Source organism: Somniosus microcephalus, chromosome 8 (assembly GCF_052327205.1).
Source record: "Somniosus microcephalus isolate GS21.2 chromosome 8, FLI_Smic_1.0, whole genome shotgun sequence".
Classification (NCBI taxonomy): domain Eukaryota; kingdom Metazoa; phylum Chordata; class Chondrichthyes; order Squaliformes; family Somniosidae; genus Somniosus; species Somniosus microcephalus.
In genome coordinates this window covers 75207219-75232218 of record NC_140994.1, presented here as the reverse complement: position 1 = coordinate 75232218, position 25000 = coordinate 75207219, and the positions used below count along the sequence as shown (strand labels likewise).

The following is a 25000-nucleotide window of genomic DNA, read 5'->3' as shown; positions in this document are numbered from 1 at the left end:
TATAAATGTGGGCAGAGCACCCGCTGCCTGTCCTCTGCCAGAGTAGTTCTGGATTTGATCACAAAGACGCGCACAACTGTAGTCCAGGGGACCCATGCTTTCATTGTCTCTGTGTACCTATGGCAAAGTGCTGACCTTACTCTAATGAATGTCTTATGGATTAAGAGCTCTTCTGGTAACTACATGTAACAGCACCCAAAATATGATCATGAAGATTTCCTCCGTTTGATCTTTCAAAAATATTGTAAACACATTGGGGCAGATTTTCTTCTCTCATGTTTGGACGTTAAATAATCGCCCAGGCAGAGCGCATCAAGGAAAAGCAGTGGTAGCATTGCACACCCGTCCTGCTGATTTTCCATCCATTAACGTTATGGGTTTGAGATCCTCTCCACCTGATTTTCCTCAATGCACTCCAACTCATCTGCCAGCTTAAAGCTCCTCAGTGCACCAGCTTGAGACTTGCCACAGACCTGAGAGAGCCTGCCAAACATGCTCCCTCAGACCCAGCTGTAGGCCTCCCAATTACGGGGGTGAGTGCTAAAGGCAGTATGTGCTCATCTCCAGCAATTCTGTTGGAAGCTTCTGCTGAGTTCAGTGATGTGGCGTTGCCTACTTTAAGAGAATCTGCCATTTATATGAGCTCCTGTATGGTCGAGCAGGGCAGGTGTCCAGTGTAACACCAGTACCAGGTGACAAATTTTTTTTTTAGTACTCCTAGAAAATGGAGAATAGGGTGAATGGGCATGCAGGTAATTAACATACTGTGGCAGAACCACTGAATGACTCTGGCTAACTGTATATAATTCTCTTTAACGATGTTCTAACACCAGCCTAAACCTGTACCATTGTGTTAGGCATTACTGTGTTTTGTATATAGAATTTGCATGTATGGGGTGTGCCCCTTTAAGAGCGCAGGAAAACGCGGGCAAACGCGATGACGTCAAGTCGCAAACCACAGGACTGCCCAGTCAGTCCTCGTGGCATCTCCTTTGAGTAAAGACCTGTTTGATTGTTCTCTTGTGTCAATCTCCGTTATTCATAGGAATTCGTTAATTCCTACATTGGTGACCCCGTTTTTGTGAACGTTTTCACAAAAGAAGAGCACAGCATGGAAGCAAACACCGTTTCGCTAAAGCTACCGCAGTTCTGGGAGCAGCAGGCGCCCTCGTGGTTTATTCAGGTCGAGGCCCAGTTCGCCCTGAGGAACATCGATGTGGATCAGACCAAGTATCTTTACGTGGTCCCCGCACTCGACAGCTCTACCGCCTCTCGGATTGTCAGCCTCCTCGAAAACCCCCCTACGGAGCGCAAGTATGAAACCCTCAAAGCGCGGTTACTGCAGGTTTTCGGGCTCACAAAATCGGAGTGCGCCTGTCGATTACTCGCTATGCCCAGGCTCGGGACTCCAAGCCTTCAGAGTTGATGAGCCAAATGCTCACACTCCTGGGCTCAGAACGGGAATGTTTCCTATTCCGTGAGATTTTCCTCAGCCAACTGCCTGAACAGGTACAAGCTGCCCTGGCCAGATCTGAAACTGAAGACTGCGCAACACTCGCTGCGGAGGCTGACAAAATTTTCACTGTAACTCGGCAGCACAGCGCCGCCACGGGGCACCCATCCCCTGCAGACACCGCCCCAGCTCGTCCGCCTGCTGGGCTGTGTTTCTACCACGCGCAGTTCGGCGCGAAAGCGAAGCGTTGCCACCCTCCCTGCAGTTTTCCCCCAAAAAAACAACGACTGACACTGCGACCACCGAGGAATGGGTCTAACGGGCACCCCGCGGCCGCGATGGCGATCGGCAACGCGGGAAAATTGCTCTTTATCACTGATACTCTCTGGTCGTTGGTTTCTGTGAAACACCGGAGCGCAGTGCAGCGTTTTACCCGCGTCCGCCCTCGATGTGCAGACGGGGAATCACGGCCCTGCCCTTGAAGCGGCCAATGGCGGAACAATTCAGACCTTCGGCAGACGGCGAGTGGAGTTGTGCCTCAGGGGGCAACGTTTTCACTCGGAGTTTGTTACGGCCAAAGTTTCCCAGCCCCTCCTCGGCGCGGATTTCCTGTGCGCCAACAGCCCCCTGGTCGACGTTCGGAACCGGCGGCTGATCAACACAGCAACTTTTAATTCTCTTCCGTGTTACCGCAGTAACACGACATCACGCACCGTCTCCTGTGCTTTCCCGACTCCTGATGAGTTCGCTCGCCTGCTCAGCGAATTCCCCGACCTGACAAGACCCACGTTCTCCTCCACAGCCACGAAACATGGTGTGGAACACGATATCACCACCAACGGCCCCCCGGTCTACGCGCGGGCCCGGCGCCTAGAACCTGGCAAGCTGGCGGTCGCAAAGGCGGAGTTTGCAACCATGGAACGGTTAGGGATTATTCGCCGGTTGAATAACCCCTGGTCTTCACTCCTCCATATCGTCCCGAAGCCTGGCGGCGGATGGCGGCCGCCTGGCGGCGGATGGCGGCCATACGGCGACTATCGACGACTAAATGACGCCACCACTCCTGATCGGTACCCGATCCCCCATATCCAGGATTTCTCTGCCCATTTGGCAGGGAACACCGTGTTCTCAAAAGTCGACCTTGTCCGGGGCTACCACCAGGTCCCAGTTCATCAACAAGACGTCCAGAAGACCGCAGTCATCACCCCATTCGGCCTCTTCGAGTTTTTACGGATGCCGTTTGGGTTAAAGAACGCCGCCCAGGCTTTCCAACGCCTGATGGACTCCGTGCTGCGGGACCTCAAGTTCCTCTTCGTCTACCTGGACGATATTCTAATTGCCAGTCCTACTAAGGAAGAACATACCTGTCACCTACGCACCCTTTTTCGACACCTCAGCCAACACGGCCTGATTATCAACCTGGCCAAGTGTCAGTTTGGCCTGCACCAAATTGACTTCCTGGGGCATCGCATCACCTCAGAGAGAGCAGTTCCTTTACCTTCGAAGGTACATAAGAACATAAGAAGTAGGAGCAGCAGTAGGCCATACGGCCCCTCGGGCCTGCTCCGCCATGCAATAGGATCATGGCTGATCCGAACCTAGACTCACGTCCACTTCCCTGCCCGCTCCCCCGTAACCCCTAATTCCCTTATCAGCTAGGAAACTGTCTATCTCCATTTTAAATTTATTTAATGTCGCAGCTTCCACAGCTCTCTGGGGTAGCAAATTCCATAGATTTACTACCCTCTGAGTGAAGAAGTTTCTCCTCATCTCAGTTTTGAAAGGGCAGCCCCTTATTCTAAGATTATGCCCCCTAGTTCTAGTCTCACCCATCAGTGGAAACATCCTCACCACATCCACCCGATCAAGCCCCCTCACAATCTTATATGTTTCAATAAGATCGCCTCTCATTCTTCTGAATTCCAATGAGTAGAGGCCCAACCTACTCAACCTTTCCTCATAAGTCAACCCTCTCATCTCCGGAATCAACCGAGTGAACCTTCTCTGAACTGCCTCGAGATCAAGTATATCTTTTCTTAAATATGGAAACCAAAACTGTACGCAGTATTCCAGGTGTGGCCTCACCAGTACCCTGTATAACTGAAGCAAGACTTCCCTGCTTTTATACTCCATCCCCCTTCCAATAAAAGCCAAGATTCCATTGGCCTTCCTGATCACCTGCTGTACCTGCATACTAACCTTCTGTGTTTCATGCACCAGGACCCCCAGATCCCTTTGTACTGTAGCACTTTGCAGTTTCTCTCCATTTAGATAATAACTTGCTCTTTGATTTTTTCTGCCAAAGTGCATAACCTCACACTTTCCAGCATTATATTCCATCTGCCAAATTGCTGCCCACTCACTTAGCCTGTCTATGTCCTTTTGCAGGTTTTTTATGTCCTCCTCACTCACTGCTTTCCCTCCCATCTTTGTATCGTCAGCAAACTTGGATATGTTGCACTTGGTAGAGGCGGTGACATCCTTTCCACGCCCGCAGAACATAAAGGCCCTGCAGGAATTCCTAGGCATGGTAAATTTTTACCACCGTTTCGTGCCTAAGGCGGCACTCCTCATGCAGCCCCTGTACGAGGCCCTCAAGGGCAAGACTGGCAAGAACCCGGTAGACTGGACGGATGACATGGCCTGAGCGTTCGCCAACACCAAAAGCGCCTTAGCCAACGCGACTATGCTGGCGCACCCGCTGCCAGGAGCCACCATTGCCCTCACCACCGACGCGTCGGACTACCACTCCCACCCTCCCATGGTTTTTCACACATCCTGACCATGGTTGACCGCACCACCAGATGGCCGGAGGCGGTCCCCCTGTCATCCACTACTTCGGCGGACATGGCCAGGGCGTTCATTTCCTCCTGGATCGCCCGTTTCAGAGTACCCGCCGATATTTCGTCAGACAGGGGACTGCAGTTTTCCTCCGAACTCTGGAATGCAGTGGCCCAAGGACTCGGTGTCAAGTTACACCGCACCACAGCCTACCACCCACAGGCGAATGGCCTCTGCGAACGCTTCCACCAGTCAATGACGGCCGCCCTAACAGCCAGCCTCCAGGATGTTGGATGGGCAGACAAGCTACCATGGGTCTTGTTGGGCTTTCGCACGGCCCCCAAAGAAGACCTTCACTCCATCAGTGGAGCTTGTGTATGGTCAGCCGCTGTGGGTCCCAGGGGACTTCCTACCAACGTCGACGGAGCAATGGTCCGCGTCTGCCCAGCTTGCTAGTCACCAAGAGGCGGCCAGATGTTTCGCACCGGTGCCCACTTCGCACCACGGGCCGCAGAGGTCACACGTTCCTACGAAGCTTCACAAGGCTGAATACGTTTTTATTCGCCATGACGCAATAGGGATCCGCTCAAGGCCCCATATACCGGTCCCTTCCGCGTGTTGGAAGCAGGGGACAAATCCTTCACGGTAGATGTCGGTAGTAAACCAGACCACATTTCGGTCGACCGTTTAAAGCCAGCACATTTGGACCTCGACCGCCCCGCCGAGACAGCACAACCGCCGAGACGGGGTCGGCCACCCGTCGTCGTTACGGCAGACCAAGTGCGACCGCTCACCAGACCGCCAGCCACCCAGCAGCCTCTGCCTCGAGAGTACAGGAGTCGTCCTGACAGGCTTGTCAGACCCCCTCACCGTTTGACTTTGTCCGTTAAAGCGAATTCTGCGGGGACGCATGTGGCAGAACCATTGAATGACTCTGGCTATCTGTATATAATCCTCTTTTAACGATGTTCTAACACCAGCCTAATCCTGTACCATTGTGTTAGGCATTACTGTGTTTTGTATATAGAGTTCGCATGTATGGGGCATGGCCCCTTTAAGAGCGCGGGAAAACGTGGGCAAACGCGATGATGTCACGTCGCAAACCACGAGACTGCCCAGTCAGTCCTCGTGGCATCTCCTTTTGAGTAAAGACCTGTTTGATTGTTCTCTTGTGTCGATCTCTGTTACTTGTCGGAATTCATTAATTCCTACAATATCACTTTATTCCACTGAATTTTGAAAATCCCTACATTTAATATAAGATACTAGGGGGGAGAAAGTCGGGATAGCCCCGTTTGGGGCACTTGGGGAAAAATTGAGTCGCGCGCCCCAAAAAATTTAGCACCCTCGCAGCCAAAATTGAATGGTAGCACACCAAGAGGAAAGCAGGGTGCTACTGGAGGTGCCCTGCCTCCCTCTTAGGGCGCTGCGAGGGAATATCGCGGCGCTATGTGCCACGGTACTGCAGGCCTTCCTCCCCTTCTTAAAGGTGAAGGGTCTTGCGCAGCGCAACCCGGAGCCCAGCTGGGCCACCGGGGATCAGAGTGCCTGCAAAAGAGCCCGGCACTCAAGAGCAGTGCCGGGCTCACGGAGCGCAGCCGGCACTCCGTGGGGGGGCTGCACAGAAGGCCGGGGACGGCAAAGCAGGCAGGTGCTGGCAGGCAGCCAGCAACAAAAATGGCTGCCCGCCACCTCCCCTTTAACTAGCACCGCCCTGGCCACAGGTAGGCCCCCCTGACCCCGTCGGACATAACGTCCGGCGGTAAGTCGGGTGGCGCCACCGAAGATCACGGCCGGGGTGCGAGCGGGGCACTGCACATGGCGATGCCGTCATCGTCGGCGGCGCAGTGTCATGAGGCGCTAATGGTTACCACCGCCGCTAACCTCCCGCTAAATTTCATGGGAGGCGCTGGCGGCGCTACGCCCGGGCGCTAGTTGCTTTGTGCCCCCTGTTAGCGCCCTGAGGGTGCTAACGGGAGGCACAAAGCAACCGAATTTTTCCCCCTAAAAGTTAAAAAATTAGCGCCAGGCACAAATCATTCTCTCCTCCCATGAAATGCAGTTTTAGCACTCCAAGAGGGAAGTGGAGCACTAAATCAAGCGCTAACCACTTCTCTTAGGGCGCTAAAGTGTGTGAGAGGGGCGGTAGCAACAGAGTGCTTAAGAAAGTGCAGTGCAGTGCAGTGCTATCGGCATCAGAGGCTCCTTCCCTCACTTAAAGGGAAGGGCCAGTGATGGTTTACAACATTCTTCTTCTTAGTTCTGTGGGGCCAGGGGACCTGCGCGACTTCCATTACAGCCCCAGTCACTCTCAGAGAGTGGAGGGCTTAGGCATCGCGCAGCAATGAGGTTTCAAAAACTTTCAGCAGGCACCAGGCTGGTGCAAAGAATAAAGTTTGGCCTATCTGACCACCACTGCCTTTAATTATCGCTCCCCAAGTGGCCAGCCGAGGTGACAACGCCTCCAGCTGCTGCCGTTGTCTACGCCCGGCGATGCAGCAGGGGGCGGTATCGAATTTCACATCCGGGGTGGTAACGGTGCGCTGCGTACTTGATGATATCACGATCTACAGGGCGCTAGAGACCGAGGCGGTAAGTGTTAGCGCCAGTGCAAAACCGCCAGGGAAGCTCGCAGGCGTCGCTGAATTCGCCACGCCCGGTCGGTAAGCCCTCAGTGCCCTGTTACCGCCTCCCGCAGGCACTAACAGAAGATGCAAAGCAGCCGAATTTCGAGCCCTAGTTCTCATCACTTCTTCTTAACAGTCTTTTATGCTTTAGAACCAAGTTGGAGGTTCCAGCACAGACCAAAGCTTCTGTAAAGACGTCTATATACGTGACATGTTGTTGTTGGAACAGAATTGCATCATGAATATATATCATGGGCCTCGGGGTTTATCTCTGCTCCTTTATGAACTAGTAAGAAGTGAAGAAGTGAGAGTATTGTCCACTGTCCACTGCTCCCATTTATGATAGCACTGTGGGCAATGAGTCTACAGCAAATGCCTGGTCCCAGATTGTGTCTGACCAGTAATTTTTCAGAATAAAACATAAAGACAAGGGATAACTGAGTGCAGTGACTGAATTACTGCGAGCAGGGACAGAGAGAATTGGAAAGTGGATGGATAAATAGTGTGATAGCAAAATACTGCAGATGTTGGAAATCCGAAATAACAACAGAAAATGCTGGAAAAACTCAGCAGGTCAGGCAACATCCGTGGAGAGAAATTTGAGTTGACGTTTCGGGTTGGACCCTTCTTCAAAACTGGAAAGAAAAGAAACTAGATCGGAGGCAGGGCTGCGATCGGACAAAAGAATAAAAGAAACAAAAGAAGTAAAAGAGATTAGAAGCTAGACGAGATGGTAATAGGCTGGGATTAGGTGTAAAGTGTACTGGCAGGGCAAAAGATAGCTGCCAGGTGTGAGAGAGAAACAAAAGGAAAAGTGGGGGGGAAAAGGAGTGGAACAATTACAAGAGAAAATGAAATGGGGGCCGACCTTATGATCTGAAATTGTTGAACTCGATATTGAGTCCGGAAGGCTGCAGACTGCCTAATCGGAAGATGAGGTGCTGTTCCTCGAGTTTACGTTGAGCTTCCGTGGAACAATACAAGAGGCCAAGGACGGTGAGGTCCGAGTGGGAATGGAGCGGTGAATTAAAATGACAGGCGACCGGAAGCTCCTATACCTCCCCCCTTCCCACTGTCCAGGGCCCCAAACACCCCTTCCAGGTGAAACAGCGATTTACTTGTACTTCTCGCAATCTAGTATACTGTATTCGCTGCTCACGATGCGGTCTCCTCTACATTGGGGAGACCAAACGCAGATTGGGTGACCGCTTTGCGGAACACCTCCGTTCAGTCCGTAAGGGTGACCCCGAGCTTCCGGTCGCCTGTCATTTTAATTCACCGCTCCATTCCCACTCGGACCTCACCGTCCTTGGCCTCTTGTATTGTTCCACGGAAGCTCAACGTAAACTCGAGGAACAGCACTTCATCTTCCGATTAGGCAGTCTGCAGCCTTCCGGACTCAATATCGAGTTCAACAATTTCAGATCATAAGGTCGGCCCCCATTTCATTTTCTCTTGTAATTGTTCCACTCCTTTCCCCCCCCCCCTCCCTTTCCTTTTGTTTCTCTCTCACACCTGGCAGCTATCTTTTGCCCTGCCAGTACACTTTACACCTAATCCCAGCCTGTTACCATCTCGTCTAGCTTCTAATCTCTTTTACCTCTTTTGTTTCTTTTATTCTTTTGTCCGATCGCAGCCCTGCCTCCGATCTAGCTTCTTTTCTTTCCAGTTTTGAAGAAGGGTCCAACCCGAAATGTCAACTCAAATTTCTCTCCACGGATGTTGCCTGACCTGCTGAGTTTTTCCAGCATTTTCTGTGGATAAATAGTGTGCTATATTCAGTGCTGCAAAGGCCAAATCAGTACCTCTATCAAGAAAATGGAGTGCAATGTTGACCACCCATCTCTAATCTATTATGTGTTGTACGGCACATTCAGTTAAAAACTTTCATCTTCTTAGCTTAGTTATCGCATCTAATCTACATGGACTAAATAAGTGATAGACGCACTGTAAAAGCTGGTAGAAACTGGGGGCTCGATTTTACCAGGCCTGAGGAGGCGGCTGTGGAGGCGTGAGTTGTCAAAATCACAAAAAATGGCGGCCGGGCCCGATCCCGCCTCCGCACAATTTTCCCAGAATTGAGGTTTCAGACCCCGTTTCCATCCCACCTCCAAGAGGCAGGATAGGCCCTTAAGGCCTTTAACAACCACTTAATTGCCTCTATAATCCCATTTTGAGAAGCCTTTCTGATTTTTAGACATTTCCCCCATCCTACATGCCTTCTCTGGAACACGCCAGGTAATCCTGGCGGCCTCACAAGTGGACTGCTTACTTACAGCTACAGCTGCAGCTCCACCATTAAAAAGGACTTTTCACGAATCATCATTTGCAGGTGGCAGAACTTTTTTGTCTCCGGTCTGGGGGAACTTCTAGCAGGCCTACTCATTGTTGTGGAAGTTTGGAACCTGACACCCATCTCCACTGTGACCTGCTGGGAAACCCCTCTCCCCACCTTGACTGAGCACTTCCTCAACTGAGGCATATACCAGAAGCATGGGAACCATTTGTTTCCTTTCCTCCTGGACATCAGATTTGGATGAAGACCAGCCGTGGCAGCAGCAGACCCATGAGCAACAGCAGCACCAACAGCAGCAGCAACAACAGGAGTGCCAAGCTGCTGCTCACCCACCTGAGGCTGCACAGGCCAGAAGGCGCCAGCACGCGACTACATTGCTGGCTGGGATGCAAGGGACGCACTCGTATTGGCCAGATTTGCTTGGCCTGCACAATCAAATACTTTTGCCTCGCACCTTCTTACCAGACCATCGACAATGGACAAGAACCTGCAGATTACTATTACTCTGACCACCATACCGACAATTACAAGTCGCCCTAAGCCCTCAATGTGGAAGTCACATTTGCGACATGACACAGGCTACAACTTCAACAGTTTGCCATCAAATTTGTTTATGATACCATGACAAGGATGGCTAGTCAAAAAACAATACATCACAACACCCAAGTGACTACCCTTGTGACTACTTGCGCTTTATCTTCCTCTTACGCGTGCTCCTACGTGGTACTTCCCCTGTGGCTTCAGCAGATGTGGTGGCCCCTTGCTCACTTTCTTGCTGCTCCTGTCTCGACACATTTGGCGGGCGTCCTCTGGGGTTGTGAACCTGTGAGGGCTCCGCATCAGTCTGCTGCTCCTGCGGCTGTGCAGAGGGCTGAGACGCCCATCTCAGTTGGGTGTGTACCCTGGTGGGGCTCTGACCAAGGGCTTTGCAGTGGCATGGTCGTGTGAGCGCTTGGAGAGGAGCTCCACTTCCTTGTTGTCTGCCACCAACATCCCTCTTATGGGTCAGCCCCACTTCAGAGCTAGCAAGTGGCTTGACAGCACCTTGCTGCACTGCAGGGGGGCCATGAGGATCCGTTTCTGCACTGGAAGTCCTACTCCAGAGGACTTCCATGAAGGTCTGGTTTGTATGCTCAATAGCTGGCCATCGCTCCTCAAGAAATGTTATTCTATTCTGAACACTGACCATGTTTTCAAGACCCTGGCGACTAAGCTCCTCCATGCCCGTAGCCATCCTCTCCTCTACCGTAGCCATCCTCTCCTCTATGGTAGCCAGCCTTACCACAGAGGTAGCCATCCTTTCCGCGGTGATATGTTCATGCGCTAATACCTCCACAAAGGCTCTGCTCATGTTCGCGATGGACTCTTCCATTCGCTCCACACTCGCAGCAACACTGGAGACAAAACAAGCCAGAGATGCCTGCACCTGTTCCTGGAGTTCCAGCACCGCTCTCCTTCTGGATGGACCCGGAGGCATAGGGTCGACATGCAGCTGAGCCGAGCTGGCAGAGTCCTGTGCCCTCCGACAAGGATTCTCCACTGCTGTCCCTGTCTCCACCATCTGCTGATGCTCACTTGTGAGCTATTATGCACCAGGTGACAACACTACTGTATCTCGCGAAGGTTCCACCGACGTGTGAGTGTCTGCGCTGGTGCTGGGTGCGCTGAATTCTGCTGACGCTGCGCCCTCAGCGTTTGCAGCTTCCTCTGAGGAGTCTGGAGGCTCAGGCTGTTCCTCCTGGACAGTGGGGACGGGGGCTTTCGATGGTCCTGTGGGGGAGTAAAGGAAAGAGTTAGAGATGTGAGGTCAAGGTTACATGCACATTGAATAATGCAGATGGTCATAAGTCAATCTGTTAGAGCATCAGAATCATTATCAGTGACTCATGCAATGTCAATGAGAGAGATGCCAAACTATTCTGTCACCAGCTTGCTGTGACGCGCCCGTCTGTCCGTCCCCCACTTGGGAATCATCCTCGATCTCGGCAATTTCCAGGGCTGCCTCCTCCCAGGGGGTGAGCTGGGCTACTGAGGGTGGCCCTCCTCCTGTCATGGCTCTTTCCCTCTTATTGTGAGCTCTCTTTTCCTGCAATGAGGGACACAAGTGGAGTTTGAGTGAGAATGAAGGAGTGAGTGTAGAGAATCCATAGCATAGATGCTTAGAAGGAGACAAAGGGCCCTCCCTGTGTGTTGAAAGTTGTTGTTGTTGCATCACAGTGATAGGGAGTGTGAGGGCTGCATGGTCGAATAGTCAAGTGAATGTGAACATAGAGAGAGAGGGAATGGGTAAGGGTGCAGGGATGTAAGTGTCAAGTGGGATGTGGAGGAAGAGGTTGGCAAAGCAGAGTGCTGGTGAGGAGAGGCGATGGGAATCAGATTGAGGGTGATGGGAAAGTCATACTCACTTTTCCTGTGCGGAGAAGGTCATGAAACCTCTTCCTGCATTGCAGCCAGGTTCTGCGGCTCATTGAGATGGAGTTGGCCTCCTGGGCCACTTGCAGCCACACAGCTTTAGTCTGCTGGGGTGGCTTTTTTCTCCTCGAGGAAGGGAAGAGCACCTCCTTATTGGATCTTGCTCCTTCCACCAGAGCTTGGAGGGAGGGCTCATCGAAGCGTGGAGCACACTTTGGCCTTCTGGTGGACATAGTCGATCAATGAAGCGATCAAAACAATGGCCATAAATTTTGCAGTCTCCAGAAGAAGCAAGGCTGCTTGCAGGCCTTAAATCCAGCAGCATTGATGACATCATCGGAGGCGACTTTCTGGATGAAAAGACTCATTGGGCCAGGGGTTCCCACACGCTGGAAATCAATTGCCCAATTAGGGGAAAATCGCACTTTTTCCCCACTTCACTTCGGAGTCGGGGTCCTGACACGAATGCCACCTGACACGCCCCAGCCCACCTGTAAAGTCTGTGGGTTGTGCAATTAATTACGACACAGACTTCAGGAGTAACATACAACAGGACTTTACTATTCGAACGTCAGGGCGAATCTGCCCTATAAATCATGCCACAGCACTTATATACCGGTGTGGTCACCGTCGGTATTACCGTATACAGAAGCCAAACAAGTAGTGCCACACCTAAAATAGTTCTCTTAAAGGTGAACGGTTACATACAATAGTCTCTTAAAGGTAGACGGTTACATACACTACAATCCTCCCTTTTTAGCTTACAACATACGTATTCCCCATTAAACATAACATATATTCAACTTCATGTAAAACAATTTACAGATATAGTCTCTGCAGAAAACAGTTCACAGGTTCAGTCTCTGTGGGAACAGTTCACAGATTCAGTCTCTGGTCTTGACTCGGTCCGAACAACATCTCTGTGGTATAGCCGGTTCACATTGCTAGCGTGACTCATCCAATAGTCTTTCCCTTGACGTAACAGCTTGAACTTCCGTCCTGCTGAACCAGCAGTGCTGACTTTTACAAACAGCTGGACTGCCTTCGTAATTTTTCCCTACTTTCCCATTAGAAGTAATAATGATTTAGATGGTTATCATCTTCGGCTTCGTCTTTTCCTCTTTTGCTTCTTGGAGACTCTCGGGGCTCCCTTAACAGCTGCCAACTGTAGCGCCACCATCTCCCTATGTTCTTTAGACTTTAAGTGCTTCATCCTGATTTCTGCACTTTGGGAGTTTTCATCACAAGCTGGGCAGACCAAGTCCTCGTAATATTCCGTGTCACTCAACAGGTCATTGTAATATTCGGTGTCATCCTGAGCTAGTCTAGCGAGAGGGCCTGCTACTTCTTCCTTACCCCACTGGACGTTAGCCGACGGTTGTTCCCTCCCTAGACATCTTTCCTGAAGAGACTTCTTTATGCGTTCATATTCATCCCACTCTTCCTGGGTTTCCTGCAAATCCTTCACTAATGGCTTCAATACTTCCCCTTCCATCGGAGATTGATTGATCGGGCTATTCAATCCTTCTACTGGAGCATCTGTTTCAACAGTCTGTTGTTCCCATTGATGTGATTCAGCGTACTTTTGGCATCCCAGTAAAATCCGTGTTGCACCCTCAGCTATATCCGTAACTTTTGATAGCTCCGAACTCCTTCCCTCTGAAGATTGAAGCTCGTGTTCAGATTGTTCCCATTGCAGAGTCTTGTCCCTCAACATATGAAGGAGTTGGCTGACCGTTAACTCTTCCGCGGGAACACTGTGAATCAGAGTCTTCTCCATTTCATCCACCTTTTCCTCCAATGCTTTCACCTTCTTTTCCTCTTGGACTTTGGCTTTCAGCGCTCGGAGAAGTTGTGCCATGATGCTATCTAGCTCTTGTGCCATGGTGCTCTCTAGCTCATGTCTTACAGTCTCTGTGTTTCTTACAGTTTCCTTTTCTTCCGCTGAAAGGATTCCCAGTTGAATCTGTTCTTCAAGTTGTTGAACCTCGGTCATTGCCGCCTCATTTGTCTTGGGTTTCCTTCAATAATTTTCTGAGTTCTTGGACATCTTGCCTTTCATGTTCTGCCATGTCTTTCACCTCTAATTTCTCCTCTATGGATGGAACTTCTACCGATGAGTCTGTCTTGGCCTTGAGCTCATCAAGAATTTCCTGCAGCCTTTGGACTTCTTGCTCATGTTCAACCTTTAGTTGCTCATATGCTTCTACTGAAACTAGCTTTTCGGAGGTTGCCGAGTTAACCCCCTCCAGAATTGTAGCCTGGGCCTGTTCATACTGTTCTTTCAACTTCTCACACTCTGCTTGTAAGGAGTCGTAGAGAAGAACTGGAATAAAATCCTGGCTTCCTGAAGATTCCTCTTCATTTGCTTCTTTCGCAATTTTCTGTTGGAGTTCAGCCAAGGCTGCTATGCTATCTGCCTCTCGAAGTCTCACTGCCATCAAATCTTCTTTATTCTTGCAGTCTATCTCAGCCATTTTCCCTTTACTTTCATTTAACTGAGTGAGTAGTCCCTTATTCTGGGCTGAGAGATATTGCATCTTCTCCTGTAGACCATTGCACTCCTTCTCTGCTCGACATAGCTGGTTACTGCTGATTTGGTTCTGTGTTTCAAGTTCCAACATCCTTTGCTTAGCTTCTTTCAGTTTCGCCCCTATAAGCTCCTCTTGCAACATGGCCACATTATTCTCATCAGGTGAAGAAGCGTTTCTCTTTTCTATGTCCAAGATTTTTTTCTGCATCTCTTTAAGTGCACACTGCGATTCAGCTTCTCTTAACCTTGCCTGCACTTGCTCCGTCTCCAATTGCAGAACAAAATCCTCAGTGTAGCGTGGTTTGCCTTTATGCTGTATCTCTAGATCATGCAAATATTCTAACTCCTGAACATCATAAGGGAGATGTGATTGGTAATTGGTCACGATGGCTCTATGGTCGCTCTCTGCTTGAGCTAGCTGCTTCTGTTGTCTTTCCAGATTCTCCCATTCGGTGTCATAGAACTTTTTCATTGTTTTCATCTCTTGTACGAGACGGTAACTCAATTGTTCTAATTGTTGTCGTAATTTGAAATAAGTTTGAGTCCGAGCTCGGTGTTCTTCCATCATGGATATGTCCGTAACTTGAACAGGCTCAGAATTTTCTGTCAAACTAGGTTGCCGTTGTTCGGTGGAGTTCTGTTCTGAAACTTTGTTCTTCTCTGGAGCATAAGCCTTTATGCGTGCCTTCGTTTTTCCAACCTTCGTCGGCAAGTCCATTTCAGCCTTGTCTTTCATATTTGGGTTGGTCTTATCGTCATCCGTTTCAGAATCTGAGCTGCTTGTCTGCACCGAGTCCTCACTCGTTATGGCTTTTAGATAGTGCCATTCCATGTCTATTTTCTTGATCCACTCCCGTCCTAGAAGTGGTGGTCCTCCCTCATGTACGTATAAGTTCATTCTTGGGTGTTCTTTACCCCTATCTCTCACTTTGACTCTTATCTTCCCCATGGGGTATACTTTATGCCCCGTGTATGTCTGCAATACGAACTTGGTATCTCCTAAGGGTATATGTGAGAATAGCCGGTGGTAATCCCTTCGATTTATGACTGATAGAGCTGATCCAGTGTCCAACTCCATTTTCACTTGGATTCCAGCTATTTTTAGCATGACCCAGATAGTTTGTAGGTCAGCTTCCTTACTCACATTGTGAATTCTCAGACTACCCAGCTCCTGGCCGTTTGGGTCTGAGTCTGAATTCTGTTCATCTGAACTCTTCTCAGCCACCTTGTGTACCTTGTTGTACCTTTCCTGTGATGGCTTCCTTTGGTTGTTGGTCCTTTGGTTGTTGGTCTTCTTCCCTGACCGGCATACCTTAGCTATGTGACCCAGTTTGCCACATTTCCTACATTCCTGGTTCTTAAACCAGCATTGGTTCTGGTCGTGTGTTGTCTTCCCACAACGATAGCATTTTGTTGTTGTCGAGGTAATTTGATCCACACTTAGTGCTGCTGTCTTTAGCTGCATTTCCGCAGTTCCCTGCGCTGCGGCTTCGTGCGATGCTGCAATAAGGACAGCTCTGTCAAGTGTAAGGTCGTTCTCTTCGAGTAGTCGCTTTTGCGTTCCTTCCTTTGCCAACCCGCACACGAACTTGTCTCGCAATGCCTCTGTCAGATTCCCTCCAAACTGGCAGTATTTCGCTAGTCTACGCAGTTCGACCAAGTATTCTGCGTTGCTTTCGTCTTTCCGTTGCGTTCTCGCATAGAATTTGAATCGTTCAGCCAACATCAACGGTGTAGGGTTCAAGTGGTCCTTCAGGACAGCCACAATATCATCGAAAGTCTGATCCGCCGGTTTAGCTGGTGCTAGTAGATGCTTCAAGAGCCTGTATGTCTTTGCGCCCATTGAGTTCAGCAAGGTTATAGCTTTGTCATCTTCTATTTTATTGGCCTCACAATAGATCTCAATGCGTTCCACGTACGTGGCCCAGTCTTCTACCTCGGAATTAAAATCGTTGATGTTACCACGCTTAGGCATCTCCCTCTCTTTGGGAACAACACAAGTATTTCTTTAAATTATTATTTCTTTTTTTTCTAAGATGGCGGTTTTCCCGCGAAAATGGCGGTTTCCCGCTCTTATCTTCTTTCCCCGCCCACTTCAATGGCGGTTTCCCGCTTCTGTCTTCTTCCCCGCCTAATGGCGGCTTCCCGCGTTTCTTCCCTGGCGGGAGGGGTACACTTTCCCCACGGGCGACGGCCGCTGGCTTTCAGGTTCACAGCCTGCGCGTCGGCTTCAAGGCTTTCCCTTTTTTTTTTAATTTTATGGCAGGGCGACCGGCTCTGGGTACCCCGTTGCCGGCGAACAGGTTCAGCCGCTGGGCTGGCTCTCGCACAGTTCCCCTTGCTCGGCTCTGTCTCTCCCGCTCGCTCGGCTCTACCGGCGCTGGGTACACCCCGTTGACGGAGGACAGTTCAGCCGCTGGACTGGCTCTCGCACAGTTCCCCTTGCTCGGTTCTGCCTCTCTCTCCCGCTCGCTCGGCTCTACCGGCGCTGGTTACACCCTGTTGACGGAGGACAGTTCAGCCGCTGGACTGGCTCTCGCGCAGTCTCTCTTGGTCGGCTCTGCCTCTCCCGCTCGCTCGGACCCCAATCGCGCCTCCCAGCCCTCTCGCAGTCCGGTGCTTCTCTCCCCGGCTGCGGCTGAGTTTCTCTCTTCCCGCGCCTACGCTCCCGGTCGCAGCGCTTCGTGGCTTCGGTCACCACCCGGCTTTTCCCGCCGGTCGCGGTCTCTCACGACGCCGTTGGACCTGACTTTTTGTCCGGCTCCTTTTCCCCCTCGACCGTGGTCGAGTGCCCAGCCCTTATCCTCCGGCTATTCTGTTCACTTTCCCTACTCACAGTCACCGTGGCAGAAGGGACAGTCAGTGCCTGTTGCTGATGGAAGTTTTTGTCGCTAAAGTCTTCCTCCTTTCTACTGCTGCAGCCTTGAGTTTTCTCCCAGCCGAATGACGAGGGCAGTTGCCTCTTTTCGACGCTCTTTCGTTGCTTTGAAATTATTGTTGCCGCAGGGTACGATCGGACTCGTCGCCACTGTAAAGTCTGTGGGTTGTGCAATTAATTACGACACAGACTTCAAGAGTAACATACAACAGGACTTTACTATTCGAAGGTCAAGGCGAATCTGCCCTATAAATCATGCCACAGCACTTATATACCGGTGTGGTCACCGTCGGTATTACCGTATACAGAAGCCAAACAAGTAGTGCCACACCTGAAATAGTTCTCTTAAAGGTGAACGGTTACATACAATAGTCTCTTAAAGGTAGACGGTTACATACACTACACCACCCACACTGGCAAAATCGAGCACTGGATGTTTCCAGAGAGCCCAATCCTACTTGACAGTATCACTGATCACTGGGGTGGAAATTTTGTCTTGGCCGGTTTTCAGGCTCAGAATCAGTGCTGGGCAGGCACTGCACATCCCAAGAGCGAGGCCCGAGGCCGGCCTGAAATTGGACCACAGGCCTGATTTCAATAAGGGGCCTGTCGCGCCTCCACAGGCAGCTCGCCTATTTTGGAAAGCCAATTTTGGGCTGCTTGCCTCACTGGCAGTAACTGCTGTGGAGGGAGCCGGGAGGAGAGTGCGACATGACCACTCGTGGCCGGCAGTAGTTGTCAGGAATGCTGTGGAGCTGGGAGGAGCAGTCTTGCTCCTGTCTACACGTGAATTTAAAGGAAAAATTTGATCTTACCGTTCTGGTGGTGGCTGTATCCATGCCTGGGAATCCGTGCAGGGCAGCCCAGTTTCCCTGAGGGGTCCTAACACAGGCGTCAGACCACTCATTATCTTATGCAAGGGGCCTAACACCTGTTTGAGGCGGTCTCCCAGATGCCTGAAAATTGTCCGATGCCATTATTCCGGCAAATATTTTTCCAGCGTTCTTGAGCACAGGGCATAACCCTGCAAAATGGATAATTTTTGCCCCCCCCCCCCCGTTTTCTGTACGGGAAACGGACGCAACAATGACAAATTTTAACCCACTGTGTTCTCCAAAGCGGATGGCGGTAATATTAAACTAACTCACCGGGCGGTAAATGATTCCAGTGCTTATGGGAGCAATTTTAACCTAACCCACCCATCGGGAAACTGACGGGATCGGGCGCAGCACTGGTTTTACACCCCGCCCGGTTTTAATCTCCATTGATGTAAACAGAGAGCAATATTGGGTGGGGTGGAAAATCGATATTCCGCTCGATTCCGACAGGAAGGTTAGGTTCAAATTTCCCCCTATATTTATCCAGTACTGGAATATTCTGACCATGCTTGGCAGCCTGCAGCAAGCAACCAACTCTTGGCCCTGAATTCAACCAAGTATTAGCAGCATGATCGTTCTCTCCACGCTGCAATCTACTTGCAGAAAGATTTGGCTTTGATAACGTAAGAAGTGATGTGTCTGGTTTTTAGTCCTCGACCAGACTGGAACTATTTGATGAGGGTTATTGAGGCTGAAGGCCTACCCTCTGCTTTTGCTAGAAATGCAAAATATACGACAGCTGCACCTCATTCAAAAGGTTCTGCACAAATGCTGTCAGTGACCCTTTCCCTGTTGTCCTCTCTCTCAGTCAGTTTTGGCACATACCTCTTCTAGGCATAACATTAAATCCATTGCTTGTTTAACCAATATTACTTGTTGAATTAGGAGGAGCCTGTTGTTTATTGATTCAGTATAATTTCTTTCTATGTCCCCAGCAGCTACCAGGAATTAATTTTGCATAAATCGTATCCTATCAAACATTTTGCTAATGATTTCACTCTACATTCAGCTGTATCTCTCTGATCCCAATCTCTCACTGAGCATTTCCTCTTGCTCTCCTCCAACCCTCTTTGGTGGGGCAGTGGAAATCTTGTTCCTTTCAAGTTATTCAAGGACAAAGGCCTGGATTTTCCTAGATCGCACTGCAAAAGAATTGAAAAAGCATTCAAAGGTCTAGAAAGTGCATTGCAGGTCTCAGTAAGGAGAAATAAAAAAAATTGCTTAAAAATCACTATAAGACACCAGAAATAGTGACTTTAGATTCAGCTGTGCCTAAAATTTCGGGTGTAAATTTATACCTGTTCAGAACTGCCATAAATGCAGGAAACCCACATTCTCTGGTCTTTTACATATGGTGGGGGGTGGGGGGCATAGCTTGTTAATCAGCCAAGTGGGATTTCAGCAGAAATAATTCGGAACCGATGCAAATGATCGAGAGAATTTGCACGTGGTGATGTTCCTGCGTAAAACCAGCGTAACAGTTATGCGTAGATTTCCTCTGAACAAAAATGCTGCAACTCCGCTCTTCTGCTGAAACGTTCCAGGAAATTCCATGCCAAAGTTTCTCAATGCCTCTTGCAAGTCTAACCAACCTTGGCCTAGAAATTCAGTATAGCCAGTTTTGGGCGGTAAAGTCGGGCGAGGCGCTAAAGTTTGCGACCGGCGCAAAGTCGAGGCCACTTCGCCGATATTCAGTAGCTTCGCCCTAAGAGTTTGCTCGAGCGCTAAAACTGGCGTTACACAACTACCTTTAGGCGCAAAGCCGGCGGTGCTGAGGGATAGCGCCGAGGCCGGGCGCAGCGCAGGTGCGGTCATTTCTTGATTGACAGCAGACACCGTGGCGCCGGGCAGCTCTTAAAGGGGGGAAGGGTCGACTTGGTCTGCTGCAACGGCCTGCACACTGCAGCCTTCCAGCTAGGCCTGAACACTGCTGGTGAGCAGAAGGAGCCATGGCAACGGTACAGAAGGCCCGTGAGCGTGCCCTGCGCTTCTCAGCCCATGACTTGAAGGTGATGGTGACGGCCTTGGAGAAGAGACAGCACATCTTGTTCCCGGACACTGGCAGGAAGCCTCACCACCAGCGTCTATAGGAAAGCCTGGAGGGAGGTCGCCCGCAGGGTGTCGGCCACCGGCGATGCCCCCAGGGACAATGTCCAATGCCGGAAGAAGTTCAGTGACCTGACCAGGATTGTCAGGGTGAGTACCCTTTCCAGTCTCCTCCTCATCCTTGCATGTACACCTGACATGATGGGCAAAGGGACCTGAAAGCCCTAATGGCCAGCCCTCAGCCAGCAGCTATGGGACAGTCATGAACATCAATTGCACATTCTGCACTTTACACCATGGGAGGCAGTGCACACCACATCAGGGCTACACACTGGCCAAGCTATTCCACCATGGGAGGCAGTGCACACCACATCAGGGCTACACACTGTCCAAGCTATTCCACCATGGGTCTCTCTCTCTTCCCCCCCCAGTCGCTCGCTCTCTCTCTTCCCCCCCAGTCGCTCTCTCTCTCTCTCTCTCTCCCCCCTCAGTCGCTCTCTCTCTCTCTCTCTCTCTCTCTTCCCCCCCCCCCCCAGTCGCTCTCTCTCTCTCTCTTCCCCCCCAGTCGCGCTCTCTCTCTCTTCCCCCCCAGTCGCTCTCTCTCTCTCTTCCCCCCCAGTCGCGCTCTCTCTCTCTCCCCCCCAGTCGCTCTCTCTCTCTCTCTTTCCCCCCCCCCCAGTCGCGCTCTCTCTCTCTCTTCCCCCCCCAGTCGCGCTCTCTCTCTCTTTCCCCCCCCCCCCCCCAGTCGCGCGCTCTCTCTCTTTCCCCCCCCAGGCGCTCTCTCTCTCTCTTCCCCCCCAGGCGCTCTCTCTCTCTCTCTTCCCCCCCAGGCGCGCGCTCTCTCTCTTCCCCCCCAGTCGCTCTCTCTCTCTCTTCCCCCCCCAGCGCTCTCTCTCTCTCTTTCCCCCCCCAGTCGCTCCTCTCTCGCTCTTCCCCCCCAGTCGCTCTCTCTCTCTCTCTCTCTTCCCCCCCAGTCGCTCGCTCTCTCTCTCCTCCCCCCCAGTCGCTCTCTCTCTCTCTCTTCCCCCCCAGTCGCTCTCTCTCTTTCCCCCCAGTCGCTTTCTCTCTTCCCCCCCCCCGCAGTCGCTCTCTCTCTCTCTTTCCCCCCCCAGTCGCACTCTCTCTCTCTCTCTTCCCCCCCGTCGCTCTCTCTCTCTCTTCCCCCCCCCCCAGTCGCTCTCTCTCTCTCTTCCCCCCCAGTCGCTCTCTCTCTCTCTTCCCCCCCCCCAGTCGCTCTCTCTCTTCCCTCCCCCCAGTCGCTCTCTCTCTCTCTTCCCCCCCAGTCGCTCTCTCTCTCTCTTCCCCCCCAGTCGCTCTCTCTCTCTCTTCCCCCCCCCAGTCGCTCTCTCTCTTCCCCCCAGTCGCTCTCTCTCTTCCCCCCAGTCGCTCTCACTCTTCCCCCCCAGTCGCTCTCTCTCTTCCCCCCAGTCGCTCTCTCTCTTCCCCCCAGTCGCTCTCTCTCTTCCCCCCAGTCGCTCTCTCTCTTCCCCCCCCGTCGCTCTCTCTCTTCCCCCCCGTCGCTCTCTCTCTTCCCCCCAGTCGCTCTCTCTCTTCCCCCCCAGTCGCTCTCTCTCTTCCCCCCCCAGTCGCTCTCTCTCTTCCCCCCCCAGTCGCTCTCTCTTCCCCCCCAGTCGCTCTCTCTTCCCCCCCAGTCGCTCTCTCTCTTCCCCCCAGTCGCTCTCTCTTCCCCCCAGTCGCTCTCTCTCTTCCCCCCCAGTCGCTCTCTCTCTTCCCCCCCAGTCGCTCTCTCTCTTCCCCCCCAGTCGCTCTCTCTCTTCCCCCCCAGTCGCTCTCTCTCTTCCCCCCCAGTCGCTCTCTCTCTTCCCCCCCAGTCGCTCTCTCTCTTCCCCCCAGTCGCTCTCTCTCTTCCCCCCCAGTCGCTCTCTCTCTTCCCCCCAGTCGCGCTCTCTCTTCCCCCCCCAGTCGCGCTCTCTCTTCCCCCCCAGTCGCTCTCTCTCTTCCCCCCCAGTCGCTCTCTCTCTTCCCCCCCAGTCGCTCTCTCTCTTCCCCCCAGTCGCTCTCTCTCTTCCCCCCCCAGTCGCTCTCTCTCTTCCCCCCCAGTCGCTCTCTCTCTTCCCCCCCAGTCGCTCTCTCTCTCTCTTCCCCCCAGTCGCTCTCTCTCTTCCCCCCCAGTCGCTCTCTCTCTTCCCCCCCAGTCGCTCTCTCTCTTCCCCCCCAGTCGCTCTCTCTCTTCCCCCCCAGTCGCTCTCTCTCTTCCCCCCCAGTCGCTCTCTCTCTTCCCCCCCAGTCGCTCTCTCTCTTCCCCCCAGTCGCTCTCTCCTCTTCCCCCCCCAGTCGCTCTCTCTCTTCCCCCCCAGTCGCTCTCTCTCTTCCCCCCCAGTCGCTCTCTCTCTTCCCCCCCAGTCGCTCTCTCTCTTCCCCCCCAGTCGCTCTCTCTCTTCCCCCCCAGTCGCGCGCTCTCTTCCCCCCAGTCGCGCTCTCTCTCTTCCCCCCCAGTCGCGCGCTCTCTTCCCCCCAGTCGCGCGCTCTCTTCCCCCCCCAGTCGCTCTCTCTCTTCCCCCCCAGTCGCTCTCTCTCTTCCCCCCCCAGTCGCTCTCTCTCTTCCCCCCCCAGTCGCTCTCTCTCTTCCCCCCCAGTCGCTCTCTCTCTTCCCCCCCAGTCGCTCTCTCTCTTCCCCCCCAGTCGCTCTCTCTCTTCCCCCCCAGTCGCTCTCTCTCTTCCCCCCCAGTCGCTCTCTCTCTTCCCCCCCAGTCGCTCTCTCTCTTCCCCCCCAGTCGCTCTCTCTCTCTTCCCCCCCAGTCGCTCTCTCTCTTCCCCCCCAGTCGCTCTCTCTTCCCCCCAGTCGCTCTCTCTCTCTCCCCCCCCAGTCGCTCTCTCTCTTCCCCCCCAGTCGCTCTCTCTCTTCCCCCCCAGTCGCTCTCTCTCTTCCCCCCCAGTCGCTCTCTCTCTTCCCCCCCAGTCGCTCTCTCTCTCCCCCCCAGTCGCTCTCTCTCTTCCCCCCCAGTCGCTCTCTCTCTTCCCCCCAGTCGCTCTCTCTCTTCCCCCCAGTCGCTCTCTCTCTCCCCCCCAGTCGCTCTCTCTCTTCCCCCCCAGTCGCTCTCTCTCTTCCCCCCCAGTCGCTCTCTCTCTTCCCCCCCCAGTCGCTCTCTCTCTTCCCCCCCCAGTCGCTCTCTCTCTTCCCCCCCAGTCGCTCTCTCTCTTCCCCCCAGTCGCTCTCTCTCTTTCCCCCCCAGTCGCTCTCTCTCTTCCCCCCCAGTCGCTCTCTCTCTTCCCCCCCCAGTCGCTCTCTCTCTTCCCCCCCCAGTCGCTCTCTCTCTTCCCCCCCCCCAGTCGCTCTCTCTCTTCCCCCCCCAGTCGCTCTCTCTCTTCCCCCCCAGTCGCTCTCTCTCTTCCCCCCCAGTCGCTCTCTCTCTTCCCCCCCCAGTCGCTCTCTCTCTTCCCCCCAGTCGCTCTCTCTCTTCCCCCCCAGTCGCTCTCTCTCTTCCCCCCCAGTCGCTCTCTCTTTTCCCCCCCAGTCGCTCTCTCTTTCCCCCCCAGTCGCTCTCTCTCTTTCCCCCCAGTCGCTCTCTCTTCTTCCCCCCCAGTCGCTCTCTCTCTTCCCCCCCAGTCGCTCTCTCTCTTCCCCCCCAGTCGCTCTCTCTCTTCCCCCCCCAGTCGCTCTCTCTCTTCCCCCCCAGTCGCTCTCTCTCTCTTCCTCTCCCCCCCCAGTCGCTCTCTCTCTTCCCCCCCCCAGTCGCTCTCTCTCTTCCCCCCCCCAGTCGCTCTCTCTCTTCCCCCCCCCAGTCGCTCTCTCTCTTCCCCCCCAGTCGCTCTCTCTCTTCCCCCCCAGTCGCTCTCTCTCTTCCCCCCCCAGTCGCTCTCTCTCTTCCCCCCCCAGTCGCTCTCTCTCTTCCCCCCCAGTCGCTCTCTCTCTTCCCCCCCAGTCGCTCTCTCTCTTCCCCCCCAGTCGCTCTCTCTCTTCCCCCCCAGTCGCTCTCTCTCTTCCCCCCCAGTCGCTCTCTCTCTTCCCCCCCAGTCGCTCTCTCTCTTCCCCCCCCAGTCGCTCTCTCTCTTCCCCCCCAGTTCGCTCTCTCTCTTCCCCCCCAGTCGCTCTCTCTCTTCCCCCCAGTCGCTCTCTCTCTTCCCCCCCAGTCGCTCTCTCTCTTCCCCCCCAGTCGCTCTCTCTCTTCCCCCCAGTCGCTCTCTCTCTTCCCCCCAGTCGCTCTCCTTCCCCCAGTCGCTCTCTCTCTTCCCCCCCAGTCGCTCTCTCTCTTCCCCCCCAGTCGCTCTCTCTCTTCCCCCCCAGTCGCTCTCTCTCTTCCCCCCCCAGTCGCTCTCTCTCTTCCCCCCCAGGTCGCTCTCTCTCTTCCCCCCCCAGTCGCTCTCTCTCTTCCCCCCCAGTCGCTCTCTCTCTTCCCCCCCCAGTCGCTCTCTCTCTTCCCCCCCAGTCGCTCTCTCTCTTCCCCCCCAGTCGCTCTCTCTCTTCCCCCCCAGTCGCTCTCTCTCTCTTCCCCCCCAGTCGCTCTCTCTCTTTCCCCCCCAGTCCGCTCTCTCTCTTTCCCCCCCAGTCGCTCTCTCTTCTTCCCCCCCAGTCGCTCTCTCTCTCTTCCCCCCCAGTCGCTCTCTCTCTTCCCCCCCAGTCGCTCTCTCTCTTCCCCCCCAGTCGCTCTCTCTCTTCCCCCCCAGTCGCTCTCTCTCTTCCCCCCCAGTCGCTCTCTCTCTTCCCCCCCAGTCGCTCTCTCTCTTCCCCCCCAGTCGCTCTCTCTCTTCCCCCCCAGTCGCTCTCTCTCTTCCCCCCCAGTCGCTCTCTCTCTTCCCCCCCAGTCGCTCTCTCTCTTCCCCCCAGTCGCTCTCTCTCTTCCCCCCCCCAGTCGCTCTCTCTCTTCCCCCCCCCAGTCGCTCTCTCTCTTCCCCCCCCAGTCGCTCTCTCTCTTCCCCCCCCAGTCGCTCTCTCTCTTCCCCCCCCAGTCGCTCTCTCTCTTTCCCCCCCAGTCGCCCCTCTCTTTCCCCCCCAGTCGCTCTCTCTCTTCCCCCCCAGTCGCTCTCTCTCTTCCCCCCCCAGTCGCTCTCTCTCTTCCCCCCCCAGTCGCTCTCTCTCTTCCCCCCCCAGTCGCTCTCTCTCTTCCCCCCCAGTCGCTCTCTCTCTTCCCCTCCCC

At 53.3% G+C, this 25000-nt stretch overlaps 1 protein-coding gene and 1 long non-coding RNA gene across 11 annotated transcripts in view; one reads left to right on the top strand and one right to left on the bottom strand.

Annotated features, from left to right (window-relative positions):
- pcdh15b (protocadherin-related 15b) overlaps nucleotides 1–25000 on the top strand; it is a 1235959-nt gene that overhangs the window by 957705 nt on the left and 253254 nt on the right. The gene's annotated exons all lie outside the window — the stretch shown is intronic.
- The window catches only part of LOC147113651 (uncharacterized), a 77921-nt gene that overhangs the window by 7667 nt on the left and 45254 nt on the right, over nucleotides 1–25000 (bottom strand). The window contains exon 2 of the long non-coding RNA XR_015079248.1: nucleotides 18862–19000. This is a non-coding gene — a long non-coding RNA (uncharacterized LOC147113651). The remainder of the gene's footprint in view (nucleotides 1–18861; nucleotides 19001–25000) is intronic.